This window comes from Equus caballus, chromosome 15 (assembly GCF_041296265.1).
Source record: "Equus caballus isolate H_3958 breed thoroughbred chromosome 15, TB-T2T, whole genome shotgun sequence".
Taxonomy (NCBI): Eukaryota; Metazoa; Chordata; class Mammalia; order Perissodactyla; family Equidae; genus Equus; species Equus caballus.
The window spans coordinates 25609964-25625833 of record NC_091698.1 but is presented as its reverse complement, the minus strand read 5'-3'; positions in this window follow the sequence as shown (position 1 = coordinate 25625833).

Genomic DNA, 15870 nt, shown 5'->3' with positions numbered 1-15870 from the left:
TATTCAGCCTCAAGCTGCTTATAGTATCTCTTTGCTCCAACCTTCACCACAGGTCCCAGTCTCCTGGTTTCCCAGCTCGGAGAGCCAGAGAGAGACTGAGGCAGCATGGCACCTGCTTTCTCTTCTGTGTGAGGGCTTGGTCACTTCCCCTCTTTCTGTATTCCTTTTCCTAACATGGCTGGTGCAATTCCAGGGCCCCAATATAGCTTGAATTAACAAGGGTGGGGAATCCCTAGGGAAGAGAATGTGAAATAAAGCCTTGGGGTGAGAAATGGGGTGTGGGGAAAAGGACAAAAGTAACCTTCAGATACCCCTAGTCCTACCAGGACCGCCTGTCCCTGTTCCACCCCTGACTGCAGCGTGTCCCCCCTGTCCCCTGGAGTCCCTGGGCAAGCTCCCTGATAAGGGCAGCTGTCAGCAAACGTGTCAGGATCCTGCCTGTGAGGTGTCTTATACATATATATATACTCACACACACACACACACACGTGTAGTGTCTTCCAAAGCTGCTATTCTGTTGTTTGGGGAAATTTAGAAGATGCTGCTTCCTCTGTGCCCACTCGGTGTCCACAGTCCTCCTTCAGAGCCCCCAGATAGTGCTGACCTCCACCTTCTCGGTGGACCCTGTGAGCGTCTCTGCTGGAGTGCCCTATGCAGGCCCATTTTCCCTCACTCCACCTGTCTAGGCTCCCAGCAATGATCCGTCGTCGTCTCCCTCCTCATCAGCGGGCCCTGCCCCGACCACACTCTTTTTCACCTCCTCACTGGCTTTATTCTGCCACCAGAGCCCTCTCTACTGTGGCTGCTCACTTGTTCACTGACATTTCCTTCTCCCACGGATGGCCTTACCACCTTTGCTCCAGAGTCCCCTGGCCACTGTAGCCTCCTAACCTTCACTTGTCCTGTTTTCACCCCCTCAGATCCCTCCCCCCTGCCCCAGCTTCCTCATCTTGGCCAGTGAGATCTTCTCTGTCATTAGACCCCACCTTCTCTCTACTTCCCCTTGCTCACCATCAACACTGGCCTTCTTTCTGTCACCAGAGCCCCTTTTGCCCTTGGATCCCACAGTCTTAGTGGACCATCTCCTCAGCCCCTACTCCAGCACACTCAGATACTGGATCTTTTTCCCCATCCAGACCCCCACTTTGTCTCTAGACTGTTCCTCCTCACCAGATCCCACCTGCTCTCGGCTTATCAACCTCTCACCCAACTCGACCCACACTATAAATTCTACAGAATCATGTGCCTGTCACCTCCCACCAAGACTGTCAGACACCGCTATAACTCTGACTCACTTTGACTTAATTCCAATCCTCCTAGTTGTCCCAGAGAACTCATGTCCAGATAACCCTTGTTGGTTGGCCTCTTCTGTTCCCGCAATCTCAGGCATCAACCTCCTAAATCTGCCCATTTCAGCCTGTGCCAAAATCTTGTTCCTCCCCAGCTCATCACAATGAAACTTCTAGCAAAAGCTGCTTTTCCTCCATCCATTGGAAGTTTCTCTCTGGGGAGGCCTTGCAATAGGTGCATAGAGATTGGTAGCTTCTTTTTCATCAGTCACAAAATCTAGGAACTCCTGGATATACAAGTCACAGAGCAAGTGGAGTTAAGATTTGAGAAGAGAAAGAAAAGAAGGAGGAGCCATTTCTAAACCACCAGGGGCTAGACTACCAACTGAAATCTTCTGGGAATGCCTTGGAGTCACTTGCTAACAGGTAGGACATTACAGTCCCTCAACATTTCTAGAACACTGAAAGCAAACCAGAGCAGCTGCACAGTCCTTAGTAGCCCCTACTCCTTGAGACCTTGTGGGACCATTTGCAGCATAAATGGAGCCACATATTCTGAGGTCTCCTCTTTGCACAGTGGGCCTCTGGTGGTTATTGTCCTGGTCCCTGGTAGCTGCTCCCCATTAGAGTCTCTCTTTCTTAGCCCCCCTCCCACTACTCCAAATGTAGGCTAAAGAGTCCCCACTGTTTCTCTGGCCCCAGCCCCCGCCCCACCCTCAGGCCTAAGCCCATCGCTTTTCCCAAGCCATGCTTCAATCCCAGCCCTACCTCAGGCTGAGATCCAGCCCCCGCCCCCTTCTATCCTCTCTCTCATTTATACTACCTTCTTCTCCACTCCATTAGGGCCTGTGGAGTACGTTTTCCTGGTGGCCATAATGAGGTACAGTCTCTCGTCCCAACTGAAATTCAGCACCTGGAAAGGCATTTGTTGAAGAAACATCTGGAAAATAATCAGGGTTTATCCTCTGTGATCTGAGGATCCCAGGAAGCCTTTAGTCCTCCAGCTTCCAACCTTCCCCAGTCCAGCCTGGCCTCCCAGGCCTATGTACCACAACCTCAGGGAAAATTATCTGGAATGTCTCAGTCACAGAGCAAACACGGAAACATGGCCTGCTTTCGCTGACCTGGGGAAGATTCCCGAATATAGTCTAGGAAGAGGCGCAAAAAACAACTTCTCAAAGGGCACAGAAAGCTACCCAATAAAGAGTCTGGGGCCTGCATCTGAAAAGTGAGTTGGGGAGTCACTCAGGACATGACATAAGGAATGGCTTATCAAGGGGGTCAAGAGAATACCTAGGCCAGAAGCACCTGGAAAATACCCGAAGTTGCACATGAGCAAGAAATGGGGTCAGCTCAGAGTAGGACTCCTAGAGGTATGTGCTGTTCACGGCTTGCTGCCAACTGTACATTGCCCCCTCCTGAGAATTCCCACACCCACAAGGAAACCAGAAATTTGTCACCATGAGTGAGTTGGGGACGTGTCTTGAGAGAGTTCCTTCCTCAATCCAGGCACTCAACAGGTGCTCAAAGCCCACGTTATACAGTGTTGAGTGATGCTGAGACGGGGCCTATCCCTCAAGACCTTGAATCCATAACACTTTAAGCTGAGGGAGGTGCCATCCTGGCCCCTGTGCCAGTCTGCCTTTCGACCTTCAGCCACCCTTATAAATACAGCCAAGGCTGACAAGCTCCTTGGAGAAAACTCTCAGGCAGATTGGGAAGACAACATGATGACAAAAATGTAGTCCTTATCCAGGGTCGTCTTCACCTGCCACTCATTTGTGGACAAGAACAGTAAGAGGGCTTTGAGATAGTCCCCTCTGATATTTGGCAAGAGTTTGTGGAGGTCCCTCCAACTGACTTTTCAGCCACAATAGACAAAACCATGCAGAGTGGGAGAATACTGGGAGCCAACAGAGGCCACCCACAGGTGACTATAAGTCAAGAAATGGCAGGAAATACTGAAGAATGAGAGTGGGAGCTGTAGCCCCAGAGACTCCAGCCCTGGAGTAACAATGCCCCAGAAGCAGAGTACAAAGGGGAGAGAGGGCCCAGAAGGAAGGAACACCCTAAGGATTTACACTCTAGGAAAAGGATATTGCAGATGGATATGGGAGTTCCTTCAAGGGCCAAAGAGTCCAAGGAGATAGTCAAGACCAAGGAGTCCCCTACTCCTCAACCCCAGTCAGGAGAAGTTCTGAGAGCCAGTGAGCGGGAAATCTTCCAGAAGCTACATAGGGCTCTGAGCAGTCTAGGGATTAGTGACCAAGAAATGCTCCCCATCACAAAGGATGGTGTTTGACCAAGATCCAGGACAGCCATGTCTTAGCTTGCTTAGAAGCTTGCTCAAATTAGGGCTAGAGCTGCAGAGCCAGCCCACCGGCATGGGCCAAGGATTCCAGAGACCTCAGGCCTGACCACTGCCTTAGGCGTTACCTTCTGCAATGGGCCCCTTAAGCCAGAAAAGCCTTCTTCATCTCTACCGAGAATGAAAATGTCAAAGAAAAAAATTCTAGGTAAAGAAAACCTATTCATTTTGATGCTAGCATCCTCTGAAGAGGACGATCTCAGTTTCTCAGAGGTCTAGGTTTAGGGTATCCCAAGAGCTTGGGCTTAGAGAAAGGAAGGGGCCAGCTACGCCTCTTAGTATGTGCTTTGTCTTCTCAAGGGGGACAAGAGGCATGGAGGGAGATTGACAGTGTCACTGCAAGTCTGTGGTGAGAAAGACTGTTGGGTAGGAGGGCAGTCAGGCTCAGCCTGGCATTACAAGGCCGCAGGGAAGGTGATGTGTGCAGGCACTAGTGTGACCCCAGCATAGCATGAGTCCATCAGTCCTAAATAGCAGAAAATTCACTCTTTGCTCCTGCAAAACTTGAGGTCTAGAAGGAGTGGATGGAGAAGAGGCCTGAGTGTTATGTCCGCCTTCCTGGTTTCCTCACAGCAAAAAGCAGCACCCAGAGAACAGCACAGTGGGTCCCATGACCCAATCCCTACAGGGTGATGCAATGAGCCAGATGTTAGCTGCACAATAGGGTACTCCACACGAGAAGAATATCCACATTGGGAAACACTGAGCTTATGTAGAGCTGTTGGCACATCTGCTCATCTATGGGAGAGGGAGGGAGAGAGAGTTCTCTTACCCTTAAATGTAAGCAAATGTCTCCCAGGAGGGAAAGGGAGGGCTTTATCTTCACTACTCTGAGATTTCTCCAAAGAGGCACATCTCTAAATTTCTTGGGAGGGATCCGCTATCTCTAGGCTGTTGCTATTTAAATGTGCCTTTTGCTTAGAAGTCTGATTCATGTAGTAATGAGAGAAATACAGAGAGAACGATCTCTCACCACGTAGGGCGATCCAGAGCAGTCAGTAGTTTCTTTGTTTTTTCCACTCTGACAAGTCACCTGGATGTTCCAGGACACAAGGCAGGAACTGTCTGGAACAGCAAGGGTCAGGCTGGGTCTTTCTGTGATGGTATAGCTCCAGAGCAATCTCAGGATCCAGAGAAATGTTACTGGGGGCACATAACTGGGCCTCAGTTCTCTAATCACCTTAGATGTTCTGAGAACCGACTGGTGGAAGAAGACGAAAGCAGTAGAGAAAAAAGATGTTTAAAAACTTTATTTTTTTCTGTTTCAGTACTCTTATCGATAACTAAGCAATTCAATCATTGACTTTAGGATAGAATCTCATAGCTTCACTGTGAGTATGCAGGACTACAATTTGATTACAACTGGGATTGCTGTATTTCAGAATAAAAAGAAAGATGTGCGTTTTCTGATCATGTCCCTTGACGTCAGAATCCATTTTCCATAAACTATAAAGCTCTGGCTAATAAATCACTGGAATCATCTCGGTGTGCAGCGACTCTGTCCACGTCTAGGCTCTTGACGTTTTTTTACAGCTGCGTTATATGCTGCCATCCCTCCCGCAAAGCACAGAAAACGAGAATATCATCAAGGTGGAGATGCCACAGGACCAGCCCTGACTTTTGGGTATCTTGAAGGTGAAAGAAAGAAAGAGAGAAAAAAAGAAATTCATTCTTTGGGACTCCAGCAGTGTCGCTCACAATCGCAGTGGGATTCCTGAATCAGAATGTGTATACCTTAGTGATTTCATGAGTCTGTCCCACCCCCTCCTGTGGATGACCAGCCTGAGGGTCTTGCTGCCTGCTGAGCATCCATCTAGGATTTAACACCTGGGACAATCCACCTGGAGAATAGAGCTAGACAGCAGACTCTGAAGCCAGTCTGAGCCGTGTCCAAATCCTGGGTGTATGAGCCACTTCAGTGTTGCGGGTTGTTGCACAAGGTACTAATCCCTTTAAGGCTTAGCTTCCCTGGCTGCCAAAAAGGTATTACGATGCCCGGCTCACAGGATCTTCATGAAGCTTAAAGAGAGAGTGTCTAAAACCTTTGTCCTGGCCAACGGCCTGCTTCTGTCTGCTGCTATTGTTAGCCGCTCAGGCCACAGGCCTGCAGGACTGCAGAGGCCTCCGAGCAGGCTGCCCTACTCCACCCCCCACAGCCTCCATGCACCCTGGAAATCCTCTGAGATCCTCTTTTAACATTATTTCTTTAATTTAAGACTGCCCTGATGAAAGCGCAAACACTTCAGTCTGAGATAATGTGTAAAAGTACACACATTATATTTTGGTAGTAGAGCCGGGGCAAAGATGAGGTAATGCAGAGTTCCACTGAGGTGACCACAGGGTCAGACTTGGCCGCCACTGAGGTAACACTGGATGACACTGCGATAATGATAATGATGAGGTTGCCCTGAGGTAACACTGAGGTGTAACCAGCTTGAGCATTTGTGGCAGAGCAAAGAGGCTGAGGGTTGGGGACACAGCTTGTGAGGGGGCTGGTTCTGGGTCTGGGAAAGGCAGTGAATGAACAACAACATGTGTGAACTTCACCAAGTCTACGTACCTCGTGTATTCCCAGAATTCCCTGAGTGTTAGCTGTGGGCCAAGCAAGCGACTTCAACTTTTCTCAGATTCCTTACAGGTGAAATGGGCATAAGAATAGTCCCTACAGTATAGGATTATTTTGAGGATTTGATGGGATAATACAGTGAGTCAATACTTATAAAGGATTAATAATGGCTCTTGTTTCTTGAAAACCACCCAGGTGCCAGGAAGGCCATTCAGCTTATGTCACCTCTGATCTACATCTGTAAAGACGGAGCAATTCTCTCTACTTTCAGATGAGGAAACTGGAGGTTGAAAAGGATCACAGTCCTTTCTGTTTACCTCAGAGATTTCATCTACAGGATGTGAGATGAAGGGGCTTCTGACCCTCACAGAGGCAGACCCGCCCCACCCTCAACTCCCCCACTTCTCTACCAGGTCCAGGACAATTAGTGTTCGGAGGATGTTTGTCTGAGTTGCAGGACCCTGTTTTGCATGGTTTTGCCCGGGCTGCTGGGAGGAACAATGCCGGCTGGTGTGAGGTGTATGGATAGTCCAGGCCAACCCATGAACGTCTAGAGGCGGTGTTCTCGGGGATATGTGATGCGACAGCCTGCAGGCCCACCTCCAGCACACCCTGGGGAAGAGGAGAGAAGAGGCAGGGCAGGGGAAGCCATGTGACAAACGAGCAGGTGAAGCCCTGCAGGTGCGAGGACGGGGCTGGTTTCAAGCAGGCACCCACCTGGGCAGCCTCCCCAAGCCCATGGAAGAAAGAAAACTGGCCTTGAGTGAAGAGCTGAGTTCAAACCAGACTTTTCATGAGACCTTGACCATCACTCACCTCAATTTGGGTAAGAACCTCTCCTCCACCAAGGGGCCAATGGTAAAGGGCTTTTCAGAAGGTGTTCCATTTTCCTTAGATATTCTTCACAACATGCACTAATAGTAATGCCAACTAAATATTGGAAAATGGAGAAATTCAATAGAGTTTCTTTGAATTACTAATCACCAATGGTGTGATCATTCACAAAGCATTTGTAAGTACCTAAGAAGAGAAATTCTCACACCCCCATTGACGTGGGCTTGGTGAGCCAAAGAGTCAAAAGAAAGATTTCTTGGACTCTCAAGGTCTGGCAGTAGTGCTCTTTTATTTAGAGAATAGTGTGGAATAGCATGGGGACAGGACCCATGGGCAGTCAGAGCTGCTGCATGGGGACAGAACCCACAGGCAGGAGGAGCTGCTGCTGCTGGCATGGGTTGAGGGTAGGGCTAAATTTAAGGCATAGGTATGTGAGTTATCTCTTTACAAGACAAAGGAAAGAATATGTAAAAAGAGTTGTTAAAATGGTATCAGTGCTGGTAGGGTCTGGTTATTGGGTGGTCCTACAACTTTAGATAAGAATCAAACCGGATTAAGTAAATGGCAAAAGCCACCACCTTAAATATTATCTTCAGCTAAAGACAAAGGAGGATGTTGGTGGTGGGGGGAGTCAGCTACATGAGGTTACCAGACAAGCACAATAAACAAGACTTAAGTCCTTGCCATCCCCATTAAGTTTCTAGAGATAAGGTCATCCCTGCTTCCTCCTGGTGCAGAGAGGGAGACACCCCCCACAGATGGAGATCTCCTTCACAAATGCAAATGTCTCTCGTCAAAGGGCAAGCAAAGTCCACTCCTCAGAGCCTCCTCTCATCTGCAGTTTTTAAAAGTAACCAGCCTAAAATAATCCTCATCACCATGACAGCAGGATCACTCTAGGGGATAGGGCTGGGACTTCTGGGGCCTTCTGCCCTCATGGTTGGGATCTGAGTCCCAGGCTTGCAATATGGGGCTCCTTCCCAAAGAGATGGCCCTGGCAGCAGCCATGCTTTCTCCTCTCCTCTGCTGCCCAGCTCAGTCCAGGGCAGAGGTCCAACCTGTGAAACTGGCCTTTGCTCATCAGCTGAGGAGAAATACGGTCCTGTTCAGTAAGACTCCCGACCCCATCCATCTCTGCCCCTCTCTACAGGGGCAGATAAACTTCTATCCCAATATGGGTGGAATGGACAGGAAATGAGTGCAGGGCTCGAGTACAGGACACTTCTTCTGGACTTAGGGTTTTGTGCCATCTGCTCACCACCTGATCTGACTAATCTACTATACGAATAGAAGGAGGGAGGGTGTAACGTAGTTTTTAAAATGCTGTCTTGACCCAGTTTTGAGGCCCTGGCTAGAGGCTAGTCAGTTCCCTTTTGGGATCTCACACTCTAGACATCTGCTCTAATTGCCCAGGGGCTGGGTGCCAGACAACCAGGCTCAGCCCCTAAGGCCCAGAGCCTTCTGACATCATTCAAACAGCCAATCCTAAACCTGCTTACGTGCCTCACCTGTTCCTTCTGTGGAAACCACAATAAAGGCACTTGCCTGCAGTTCCCCACCTCCCTCTGCCTCATGACTGACTCTGGTAATTCCTGTGTGGCCCCTTGTGGCGTGATGTGTACTCCTTCTATTGGGAATTGTGAGTAGAATAAACTCTCTTTTCAACGGCAGTCATTTCCTGATCTGCTGGCCTCATCATACTTGAATAATAATAAAACCTATTAAAACAGATGGATGGATAGAGAGAGATAGTCAGAAAAACAAACGAAGGAGAGAATAAGTCAACACATAAGTAAGAAAAACAAGCAGCTATGGTGACCGCCCGTGTAACTCACTCTGGCCTTAAAAGCAGCCACAAAACACACTCCTTCAATTGCACCTATAGCCCCATCTCCCCAGCCCCTCACCCCGATGATGTGGGCTCTGGACCTAGAGTGGCCCAGACTCACTAGGACCCAGGGGAGCAAAAGGGGGTTCCTACAAGAGGGACTCCCCCCCCCCCGAAATGAATGGTTCCCTAGGCTCAGTCGGAGCAGGAGCAACAGGAGGGCCCTGCAGAGTGGCCAGGGCCTTCTCGCTTGGTTCAGGCCGTCTAGGCAACAGGAGCAAACATACCTCTCAGCTTTTGTTCCAGTGTCCATTCGGGAAACTTTTGGTTGATCTGCTTAACTTCTGAAATCAGAAGCATGGTGCCTTGATAAATGTTTCTTACTGCTCCAGTCTCCCATGGGTCTGTGGTGTCATTCATCAATCTAAGGGATTTAGACAAGAGAATCAATGATTTGCCAAGGAGAATTCAAGTCTTCTGACAGAGCAAACCCTAAATTCCAGGTTCTTGTTGGGATGTTAAATTAAGCATTTTTCATTTTATTTATTAAATTCTCCCATTTTAGTCTATAGTCATGCTCATCTCGCTCTTTTCCCTGAGGTTAAAAAAATTTCGTTTGTCTTTCTCAGTCTTCAGGTTTGAGGAGCAACTGTAGTGGCTATAGCTTTTTGGCAAAGAAATCCTTTAACCCACCCTAAAAGTGGACATACGATAACCGAAACATTTAAATGCCGTAGATGATGGGGCCGGCTCTGTGGCTGAGTGGTTAAGTTCGCTTGCTCCACTGCGGCAGCCCAGGGTTGGGATCCTGGGTGGGGACATGGCACTGCTTGTCAGGCCATGTTGAGGTGGTGTCCCACATGCCACAACTAGAACGGACCTGCAACTAAGATATACAACTATGTATGGGGTTGGGGGGGGCCGGTTGGGGAGATAAAGCAGAAAAAAAAAAATCCCGTAGATGATGGAAGCTGGATAAAAATCCATCTGAAGGTATTCAAAGGGCCCTTGAGGCTTCAGTTGCTGGGTGTATCTTACCTTTACAATTTTTCCAGGAGTATGTTGTTGACATGTGACACATGACCCAAAATAACCATCAGCTGTCTTTTTTAAGTTTTCCCACCAATGTTAATTTAAGATAGTAACCAGTTTTTCTGTACCACGATGAAAAATTTCCTAGAGAAACTTAGCTAATATTCATTGGAAATCATCTGGTTCCACCAACCAGCCATCTTGGGAGCACCTGCGATTATCTGAGTGAAGGGTGCAAGCAGACTTCCACACATTGTTTCTTTTCAGAATAAGAGGCTAAACATTAATGTTTTATAACGGCCTATTTGAGCCTCTCCAGTGATTTCTCCTTTGAGGGTTTGATTATGATTACAACTTCAGTGAAGGCTGCTCGTTTGGCATAATGATCTGCTAGAGAGTTTCCTTTAGTTTCCGTATTACCTCTTTCTTGGAGAGGTCCCAACCTTTGTAATGGCCACCTCTCTAGAAAGTAGGAGCGCCTTTAACAATTCTCTAACTGGTGGTGCATTTTTTATGGGAATTCCAACAGAGGTAAGAAATACCCTTCGTTTCCACAGCATTCCAACATCAAGCACTACTTTAAAGGCAAACTTGCTATCTGTATACATGTTTTCTCTCTAGTCTTTGGAAGGTTGATATGTGCCAATAAGTGCAGTAAGCTTTGCTATCTGTGCTGACTTTACCTCAGATCGACGACTGTTTTCTAAAGGACAGCTGAAATTACTGAGAGCTTTTCTTGCTCGACAACCTCAACAAGTCATACTAGGTCAAGGTTCCCAATGGGAGTGAGATACAGAAACCTCCCTACCTAGGGTAAGACAATCACGAGATTCCCCTTCTTCTGATACGGGCAAGAGGGTGGCAGGATTTGGGGTTATGCAGTGGTAAACAGTAATGTGAGAGGGAGAGAGTAACAGAATCTCAGAAGAGGTTGCTCAGCTGGCTGGAGAGTGTTGTGTGTCCTCATTCAACAGTGATGTCTGTCCTGCAAGAGGAACCGTGAGATCAAGCAGGGAGGCTAGAATTAGTTCAGCAGGAGCACTGAGTTCTGCAGTGATAGCTATCACTCTAAGATAAGGCAGCTAAGCCTTTGTGACCAGGTAAAGAGTGAGGCTGTAGGAAGACATGAGTTTTTTGACAGTTTTGAAATTGAGTTAAAACCCCGTGGGCTTGTTCAGATAACTCATGTATATGTAGACAAAAGAGCTTTTTGTAGCTAGGGAGTTAGGGAAGGAGGCTGTTGAAGAGTCTTTTTCAGGTTACAGAAGACCTGCTCATATTTGGGTTCCTACACATGTCACAAATTCAGAAAAATCTGGCATCTTTTGCCTGCACCATCCAGTTAAACCTAGAAATCCTCTCAATTGTCTTTTTGTGAGTGGTCTAGGATACATTTAGATAGTCTTTAGTATCAAAAGAGAATGATTTTCCCTCTTTAAATAGATCATGCCCTACCCATTGACTGTGTTTTGGCAAAACTGTAAAATATCTTTTGCAAGTTTATGTCCCTTTTCTGTTAATTCTGAGAGGAAGTGAATGGAATCCTTTTTACAGGCTTCCTTGTTCTCTGAACAAAGCAAAAGAGGCTTCAGTGAGCCCCTGGGACATAAGTGTGCAGGTATGTTGTTGACTTCTCCAGGTCAAGGCAAGAAGATGTTGACTGTTCTGGTCTAGAGGCGCACCAAAAAAGGCAGAGCAAAGATCCACGACAGTGAAGCAAAAGGCTTCAGGCAGAAGTGATGGGAAGACATTTGGATTAGGTACTGCTGGAAGTAAAGGATAAACATTTTGTTGATTGTCTTGAGGTCTTTTTAAAATTTTTTATTGTAAGTTTAAGTTTTGTGTGTAAGTTTCAGAATACAATGTCTTGATTCGCTACGTCGATATATTGCCATATGATTACCACCTTAGTGCTAACTAACACCTTTGTCACGTCACATAACTGTCATTCCTTTTCTGTGGTGGGAACAATTAAGATCTAGTCTCTTAGCAACTCTGAGGTTTATAGGACTGTATTGTTGACTATGATCGCTATGCTGTGCATTAGTTCTCCAGGACTTATTTATCTACTAGTCCCGGTTGGTACCCTTAAACAGTGTGTCCACAATTTGTCCACCCCCCAAGTCTCTGGCAACCACCATTCTACTCTCTGTTTTTATAAATTTGGCTTTTTTATATTCCAGATATAAGTGATTATGATCATATGGTATTTGCCTTCCTCTGTCTGACTTATCTCACTTAGCATAATGACCTCAGGGTCCATCCATGTTGTCACAAATGGCAGGACATCCTTTTTTTTTTATCATGACTGAATAATATTCCATTGTATATATACCTGAACTTCTTTATCCATTCATCTGTTAACGGACACTTAGGTTGTTTCCATATCTTGGCTATTGTGAATAGTGCAACAATAAATGTGAGAGTGGATAGATTTTTCCTATATCCTGCTTTCAGTTCCTTTAGATGTATACCCAGAAGTGGGACTTATAGATCATATGGTAGTTCTATTTTTAATTTTTTGAGGACCCTGCATACTGTTCTCCATAGTAACTACACCAACTTATGTTTCTACCAACAGTGCAAAAGTGTTCCTTTTTCTCTACATCCTCACTAACACTTACCTCTTGTCATGATAGCCATTCAAATAGATGTAAGGTGCTATCTCATGGTTTTGGTTTTCATTCCCTTGATGAGTAGTGTTGTTGAGCATCTTTTCACGTACCTGTTGGCTGTCTGTATGTCTTCTTTGGAAAAATGTTTATTTAGATCCTCTGCCCATTTTTTAATTGGATTGTTTGGGTTTTTTTCTTTTTTTTTCGTTTTCTTTTTTTTTTTTTCTTAAGATTGGCACCTGAGCTAACAACTGTTGCCAATCTTCTCTTTTTTTTTCTGCTTTATCTCCTCAACCCCCCTCGCCACGCCCCCCCCCCCCCCCAGACATAGCTGTATATCTTAGTTGCAGGTCCTTCTAGTTGTGGGATGTGGGATGCTGCCTCACCGTGGCCTGACGAACGGTGCCATGTCCGCGCCCAGGATTTGAACCCTGGGCCGCCGCAGCGGAGCACGCGAACTTAACCACTTGGCCACGGAGCCAGCCCTGGGTTTTTTTCTATTGAGTTGTATCAGTCCTTTATATATTTGGGATATTAACCCCTTATCAGATATATGATTTGGAAATATTTCCTTCCATTCTGTAGGTTGCCTTTTCGTTTTGTTGATGGTTTCCTTTGCTGTGCAGAAGATTTTTAATTTAATGTAGTTCCACTTATTTATTTTTGCTTTTGTTGCCTTTGCTTTTGGTGTCAAATCAAAAAAATCATTGCAAGACTGATGTCATGGAGCTTACCTCCTCTGTTTTCTTCTAAGAGTTTTATGGTTTCAGGTCTCATATTTAAGTTTTTATTCTACTTTGAGTTAGTTTTTGTGAGTAATGTAGGATAGGAGTCCAATTTCATTTTTCTGCATGTGATTATCCAGTTTTCCCATCACCATTTGTTGAAAAGACTATCCTTTCTCCATTGAGTATTCTTAGCTCCCTTACCAAATATTAGTTGACCATATGTACAGGGGTTTAATTCTGGCCTCTCCGTTCTGTCCCATTGGTCTATGTGTCTATATTATGCCTATACCATCTTGTTTTACTTACTACAGCTTTGTAGTGGAGGTGACAGAAGATATAATTAGTGAACATAAGACTTCAATATAATTTACAACAGAGAGCAAACAGAATAAAATAAGCAGTGCCTGAGGAGTCTATGGAAGTATACAAAATATCTAACATTCCTATCATCAGCATCATAGAAAGAGAGAAGAAACAATATGGGGCTGAAAAAAGTGTTCAAAGAAATAGTTGCTTGAAACTTTCTAAGTTTGGTTAAAGATCCAACCATACAGATTAAGAAGCTGAGCTGCCCCAACTAAGGTAAACCCAAAGAAGTTCACACAAAGGTACATTATAATTAAAATTCTGAAAATAAAGACAAAGGAAAAGCTTACAAGCTGTCAGAGGGAAGTGACACATTACTTATGGGGATCACTGATTTGAATGACAACAAATTTCTTGTCTGAAACCAGGGAGGCTAGAAGGGAGTGGCACAACACAACGTTTTTCAGGTGCTGAAAGAAAAAAACCTGTCAACTGCAAATCCTGTATCCAGAGAAACTGTCCTTTAGGAATGAAGGGGAAATAGTGACATTCTCAGATGAAGGAAAACCCATAAATTTTTTTGCCAGAAGACCTCCCCTTAAAGAACAGCTAAAGGAGTTCTTTAAATAGAAAGGAAATGTTAACATAAGAAGATAAAATGTGGGGTGAATACAATAAACTGCACTTTTCCCCATAAGTTTCTTAGATATATTTGATGGTTGCAGCAAAAATTACACCATCTGCTGTGGCACTCAGTATATGAAGGAAATATTATAGGGAAATAGACAATTTAATAAGTGGGGAGAGTAAAGGACTTAAATGGAACTAAGGTTTCAATAATTCACTCTCAGTAGTAAAACATCAATACTAGTAGGTTGTGATAAGTTGTGTATATATATTACAATACCTAGAGCAACCACTAAAAATACTACCAAAGTGATATACTCAAACACAATATAGATAAAACAAGACAGAGAGTGACATCAGCATCATGGCAGAGTGAACTTCCCCAGGACTCTCTCCCCTCCAACATACAACAAAAAGGGACATCCACACTCCAACAGAAGACATCCTAAGAACACAAAAACCTCGCAGAGACACGCAGCCCCACAATGGAGGGCAAAGAGGCTGGAGCCCGCCTCAGAGGAGCTGGAATGGGGTAAGAGAGAAATTCACTCCCTCCCCTAAAGACTGCAATGGCTGCTGCAGGATGTTCCGTGAGGGAAGGAGTGGGGGATGGGTCACTCACTCGAGGGATCACCCAGGACTCCCCAGGGCCCTTACAGCCTCGAGGGAAGCCCTCTAATTGGGTGAAAGCTTTTGTGTGAGGTGACTTCATCAAGCCAAGACGCCAGGAGACCAGATAGCCAGAGCTGATCAAGAAATCCCAGAGTGCAGGTAGGAGAAAATGCCCCTCCTCTGACCCACCCCAGGCCTGCTCCAGTGCCTGGGATCTTGGCTGAAGGAGGAGGGCTCAGAATACGTGGCTCTTGACCCCCACCCAGTGGTGACAGGCTGTAACTTCGACCAAATAATATCAGAATGAGAAAGACCTGACCTTCCAACCTCAGGCACTACGTCAAATCTGCAGACCAGAGAGAGAACAACAAGCACCCAGAACTCAGTCCTGACGACACAGAAATATGTAAGCTAAACGACAATGAATTCAAAATAGCTATCATCAAAAAACTCAGTGAGGTAAAAGAGAATGTAGAGAAACAATTCAACAAGTTCAGGAGCTACTTCACAAAAGGGATTGAAACTATAAAGAAGAATCAATCAGAAATGTTAGAGATGAAAGACACAATGGAACAGATAAAACAAAATACAGATTCCCTGAATGCTCATGTGGACATCGTAGAGGAGCGTATCAGCATAATTGAAGACAGACATGTTGAAATGCTCCAGACAGAGGAGGAGAGAGAACTAAGACTAAAAAGAAATGAAGAAAGTCTCCGAGAAATATCCAACTCAATGAGGAAATGCAACATAAGAATTGTAGGCATTCAAGATGGTGAAGAGAAGGAGAATGAAGCAGAAAACATGTTCAAATAAATAATAGCAATCACTTCCCAAACCTAGGGAATGATAGGGAAATATGTGTGGAATAAGATTCCAGATCTCCTAGATTTGTCAATGTAAATAGACCTACTGCAAGGCATATAGTAGTAAAACTGGCAAAAATGAATGACAAAGAAAGAATACTTAGGGCAACAAAGCAGAAGAAAATAACCTACAAAGGAACCCTATCAGGCTTTCAGTGGATTTCTCTGCAGAAACCTCACAAGATAGGAGAGAATGGAA